The 5,886-nt window shown below is 63.6% G+C and overlaps 1 long non-coding RNA gene across 1 annotated transcript; it reads right to left on the bottom strand.

Annotated features, from left to right (window-relative positions):
- Positions 1 to 3,851: 3,851 nt before the first annotated feature.
- LOC113901852 lies at positions 3,852 to 5,564 on the bottom strand. The gene is made up of 2 exons (XR_003513568.1): positions 5,288 to 5,564; positions 3,852 to 4,750 (listed from the first exon to the last, which is right to left on the bottom strand). It is a non-coding gene; the product is annotated as an uncharacterized LOC113901852 (long non-coding RNA).
- Between the last annotated feature and the right edge of the window lie 322 nt (positions 5,565 to 5,886).

The raw sequence follows: 5,886 nt of genomic DNA, 5'->3' as shown, positions 1-5,886 counted from the left end.
GGCGAGGGGCCCGGGGTCAGGCACCCCCTCCATAGCCCTGCTGTGGGTGTCCAGTGTCCGGGGCCCTCCACAGTAACTCTTGGACATGCAAACCCCGTGTCCCCTCCAAGGTGGCCCAGGACGCCCCTCAGCCACGCGTCCGCTGCGTTTCTGCCCCCGATTCTCACCCTGCGTGGGCTTGTCTTACTTTCAAGATAAGCGAGTTTGCTTGTGGAGAGGCCAGGGCCGGCTGCCCAGGACTGAGCAGCCACTGCAACCTGCGGGCTCTGCAGAGAGGCTCCCCCACGTCAGGGGCCCTCTCGTCCAGCCAAGGAGCCTGGGGTGTGGTCACTAAAGGCCCTCAGGGCGATAAGCCACGTGGCCCAGGCCCCACACTGATCATTCAACAGCCCTCACCCCAGGCACAGAAAGGAGGCTCAGAGAGGCTCCACCAGCCACCCAGGTTCGCACAGCAGGAGGCAGCCAAGGCAGGATGTGAACCCAGGTCTGCCTGCGTCCTGAGCCTGGGTTCGTGCCTCCACTCGGGACAACCTTCCTTTAAGGAAGTAGCGGGAGCCTGGGGGCCCCTCGCAGACAGGGAGGCGGAGGCCGGAGAGGGGACTTGAACAAGATCACACGGTGAGGGGGCAGGCTGGGCTAGCCCCTGGGCTTCTAGACTCCGGTCCAGAGCTAGACCCAGCCTCACGGGGTCAAACCAACAGCCCCACCCGGGGTACATGTCAGGGGGGTCTCTGCTGAGGAGGGTTGAGGGGTGCCTTGTCTAGGGGAGCCCCCTTGTCTGTCCTAGAAGCGCCCGTCTGGACACCAGTGGGTTGCAGATAGCCTGGCCCTGGTGGCGGGCGCCAGGGCCGTCTGACGACCTCGGACCAGGCTGCAGTGAGAACCAGGACCCTGGAGTCTGCGGGAGGCCCCTGGGCAGCCCTCGGTCAGGGTGGACAGCCCAGCCTCCTTCACAAGTCTCTCCCCAGGGCGCCAGGACCTCTCCAAGTGCCCGCTGTCCCTCTCCAGCCCAGAGGCCACACAGACACGGGGGCAACCACCCCGACTCCCAGGTAGGGCAGTTCAGCAGCATCCAGAAGGAAGCCCTACAGCCACGGTTCAGCCCTCCCGGTTCCCTCAGTCCTGCACTGACTCCTTGAGCATTTGACACAGGCCTCTCTGGGCTCAGCGGGGCCTCAGGGCACGTGAAGTGGCCCTGGCCCCAGGCCCTCACCAGGCAGCTTAACTCTGTGTGGCAGGGTCTTGGGCAGGCCAAGTTCAGAGTGTACTTGTTTGGAGGCTCAATCCAGATGGGGGAAACCAGGGAGGGCTTCCTGGAAGAAGTCTCATCCAAGCTAAGACTGCAAAGAAGGAAGGAACTGTCCACATGGGGCAGGGGAGAACGGGAGGGAATACTGGGCACAGGCAGAAAGAGGGGGTATCCTGTCCTCAGGCCCGACGGTACCCAGCATGGCCAGAGCCAGAAGTGCTCAGGGAGTGTCCTAGGCGAGGAACGTGGACTCTGTCCTGAGGGCCCGCGGTGTCCCTCCGCACCAGGCCTGGGGCTGAGCTCTCTAGATGTCAGCTGTGCCCCCACAGCCCCCAGGAAGTGGGGGTCTGAGTCCAGGCCTGTGAGGGCCCAGGAGAGGGGATGAGCCATCGAACAGATTCAGGGAGCTGGAGCAGCAAAGGAGTGAAGGAAATGCAAGCCAGCTTCGGGGCGGGGCTTGCTCCAGACCCCCAGGAGGGCCGGGCGCCGGCGCACGCTGGCAGAGATGCCTGGCGTCTGGAGGCCGTGCCGACCTGTCTGCGGCCGTGGGTGCCGAGACGTTCAGGCCCCAGAGGCACCACCAGCCAGGGCGTGCTGACTCTCGGTGAATCGGGGCCAAGACCCGGGACAGAGCTGGACTGAATCACAGCCAAGGTGTCCTAGGGGCCTGCAGCCCAAGGATGGGCACGAGGGCCAAGGGGTCTTCCCCAGCCCCCATGCCCACATGCCATCGCCCCTTCCACTGTGTGTGGTGTGCGGGCCAAGTCCCTTCAGTCATGTCCGACTCTGCAACCCTATGGACTGTAGCCTGCCAGGCTCTTCTATCCGTGGGATTCTCCAGGCAAGAACAGAGTGGGGCTGCCATTTCCTTCTCCAGGGGATCGTCCCAACCCAGGGATCGAACCTGGGCCTCTTCTGTCTCCTACACTGCAGGCAAATTCTTCTCCACTAGCACCGCTGGGAAGCGCCTTCCACTGGACCCAAACAGAACCCACTGGAAAGCATTTCACCAGGCACCTTGAGCCCACCAAGGTGGGACAGGGTTTATGGAAGATCCATCTGGAGGGAAATGTGTTGGAGGACATCGGGAACCCTCTCCCTCTCCTCCTTCCAGGCAAAGGCAGTGTTGCTCTGGACCCCAAATCCAGCTGGAGGCCTGGAAGTAGGGAGCGGAAGCAGGGGAGTGGGGCAGGGGTCTGGTTTTCCCCTCCTGCCCGTGAGGGTGCCCCGTCAGAGGGTCTTCCCTGGACATCCATGCTCCTCCTTCTCGATGGCATCTGCTGCGGCCAGTGAGGGGCGTGGCGACAGCCTGCTGACCAATCCAGGGCCGCTGACAGCGCCTTCCTCCTCCAGGAAGCCTTCCGGAGCTTGTCGGGGGGGCCGGCCGGGCTGGCCCCTGCCTGCCCTGCTCCTCTGCTCCACGCGTCGTTTCACTCCGGGGGTCCGAAGTCTCCGCGGCCTCCTCCCCCAGCACGGCCGCAGCCAGGCCGCCCCTCCCCAGACCAGGCTCTCTAGTCCTGAATGTCCAGGTGCTGGCCACCTGTCCCCCCTAAAGCATGGATGGCTCTCTTCCTGGAGCAAATCCGCACTCCCCACCCGTGTGTCCAGGATCCCCCTACACTCTCTCACACACACGCACATGCACACACGTGCTCACCAGGACACAGGACCACACATGCTGGCGTGCGCGTGCACGCACCCAGCCCTGAACCCTGGTCTCAGTCTGTTCTGACACCTCTCCTTCCCCAGCCTGCCTGCTGTGTTCTGAATTCCCACTTCAACTCGAGGGAGGCAGGCTCAGAGTCGCTGAGAACCACACAGCTCCCCAACGACGAAGCTGGGAGTCAACCCGGACGGCCTCCCCACCCGGAGCCGGCACGGCTCCTGCGGTCGCTGGGCCCTCTTCTCCAGTGAGGGAGGCGCTTGGCAGACACCCCCCCACCCTGCCCTCCCACCTGTCAACACAACAAAAAGTTAATGTAGAAGTAAATAAATTTGCTAAGAGGAACAGAACTTCTAAGAGAGGAAAACTTGAGATGCCCAAAGGGGGATGCCTAATTTTATCCCATTTCACAATTGAATTGTAAATCTGCCTTGAAACTGAGCCTCCAGGCCACCGTGCTGAGGCTCCTTTCGGGGAAGGGGTCTCGAGAGCTTTCTCCTCTGCCTGCCGCTCTGGGTCAGAGAGCCCAAACCGGGCTGATTCACCAGTGTTACCTGTGGGGCCCGCGGTCGAGGCCGAGCTGCTGGCCCAGGTGTCGCTTGGGGTCACTGAGCCCTCAGCTGTGCAGGGGACAGCCGCAGGGACCACCCAGGCCTGAGGGGCCGCAGAGGGGCCGCCCGTGCGCAGGAGCGCTGCTGACCTAAGCTTCCTGACAGCAGCAGGGATACCTGCCTTAGCTTCCCGTCATCACCCCAGGAGGGCCCCCCAAGTCCCCAGTCCTCCCATGGCTGGGCCCCATGGCCACGACACCCCAGATTCCCTTGGGGGTGGGGTACGCTGCTACCCAAGCAACTCCAAGACAGCTGATGCTGCCCTCCAGCATCTCGAAGTTGACATCTGGGATGTTTCAAGTTTGCAAGAAGCAACGTGAGCTTTGAAGATAGTTTCCATGTGTTTATTAACAGTCCCACGAGGCCCCGGCCCCGGCCCCTCTCACCTCACGTGTGCCCCACGTGTGCCGTCACCCTCAGCTCTCCCAGCCCCGACATCCACCGTCCGGGCGGGACTGGGAGGCGACAGGCCTCCCACAGGGCTAGGCCGATGAGGACTGTCTGCAGCCTCTGGTTTACAACGTCAAGTCCCACGAGCTCAGATACGCAGGGCGAGCTGGTCGCCGAGGTCACGACCGGGCGGCTGACCTTGACCCCAGCTGGCGGTCCTGATGAAGAGCTGATGACAGCAGCTCCCGTGCTGGGCTCCGCGCCGCGCCAGGCCGGGCGCTTTCCACCCTGACCCCGTTCCGGGAGGAAGGGGATCCTCCCTCCGCAGGTGTGGGGGATGGGGCCCCCAGACCAGCTCACGTGCACGCGGCAAATCCAGGACACCCAAGCCTGTGCTCCCCGCGGCCCTGTTCTTCCCAAAGGACCCAAAGCCCCCTCTTCCTGCCCCTCTGCCTGCCCCCCAGCAGCCCAGCTTCAGCTGGTGGGGCTGAGTCAGGCTCACTTCCGACCCCGGGCTCTGCCACGTGTGAGACAGCAGGACAGAGGGGCCTGAGAGGCGGCCGGCCCTGGTGGAAGGACTGAGCCCCTCCCATCCCGGGGTGGGGAGGCTGTTTCTGGAGAGAGGCCCCCAGCTGCCCCTCCGGGCCTGGAAGCGCAGCCCCAGGCTGGCTCGCAGACCTGCAAGGCCTCCTCTTCCTCCGGGGCGCCCAGCTCTGGGGTCTCCTCCTCCTGAAGGTGGCCCCTCTCCTGACGTTCCAGGAGGTCCCCCTGAAGAGCACAGATGCGTCTCTGATTCCTAATGGGCCAGGGAAACCCCCAGCCTGCAGGGCCTGAAACCTGAAGGATCACAAAGCTTCGGGTTAGACTGCGGGCTGTGAGTGGGGGTGGGCAGTCAAGGAGCTGTCCAGTCTCTGCACCTCTCAGGGGAGGAGAGCTCCCACCCACCCCCTCCTCACTTCATTACCCACAAGGAGAGGGCTCCTACCCGCACGGTGAGTCCGACCCTGGACTCTGGCAGAGACCAGAGACTCTGTCCAGAGACCCTAGACTCTCAGCAGTAGCTGGAGATCAGCCCCTGTGCAGCTCTGCTCAAGGCAGAGAGTTTGTTAACTGACCGGCCAGCAGTGGTGGGTGGCTCGCTAGGTGGGTCTGTAGGGCTCCCTGTGGAAGCCTGCAAGTTCTGATCGGAACTGAAATAGTGGGTGAGATGGACCCATCCACCCACCCCCACTACTGTCCACACGCCCGTCAGTCCACGCAGCCACCCACCCACCCATCTATCCCTCCACCCACCATACCACTAGCACACCCATCTATGTATCCACCCACCCACCCATCCATCCGCCCCGCGGCCCCCACTGCCCACCAGCTCACCCATCCACCTGCCCCTCAGCCGTCCGTCTGCTTATTCAGAATTCACTCAGCTCCCCTCACTGGTCTTAATGTCCTCTAGTCCCAGGGGGTCTGCATACGCCAACTGGTACCTGCCTCTGGGGCAGACAGACCCAAAAACAGGTGCTTCTGAGACACGTCAGGGGTGCAGGCACTGCCCGTGGACCGAGCTCAGCTCACAGACCCATGCAGTGCGCTGGCCCTGTCCCTTCTCCCAGAGGCGTCCCGCCGAGACCCTCCCAGCCCACTCTGCCGCTCCCCACTCCCTGACCTTTGCATGTTCCAGAGGCCACACCCTGCGCCTTGTCTCAACACCCCACCCTCCCTGCGCTCAAGGCCCAGCTCAGAGGCATGGCCTCCCGCGTGTGCCTCTCTGAGCACTCACTCTGCGTCCAGCCTGCTTCTCTGCTCCCTGCCTCCTAGACGGGGGCTCCCTGGAGGGGCAGAGACTGGCCTCTGTGTAGGCTGCATCGGGCCCAGAGCTGATGCTTTTGAGATGAGTTTGTGGAGGAAAGGAGGGAAGTGGTGGGGAGAGACGGAGGTGCAGGGTCGGGGGCCAGGGAGGGATGGCCCGAATCCTC

This window comes from Bos indicus x Bos taurus, chromosome 11 (genome assembly GCF_003369695.1).
Source record: "Bos indicus x Bos taurus breed Angus x Brahman F1 hybrid chromosome 11, Bos_hybrid_MaternalHap_v2.0, whole genome shotgun sequence".
In the NCBI taxonomy this organism is placed as follows: Eukaryota; Metazoa; Chordata; class Mammalia; order Artiodactyla; family Bovidae; genus Bos; species Bos indicus x Bos taurus.
This window is presented reverse-complemented; position numbering and strand designations above follow the sequence as displayed.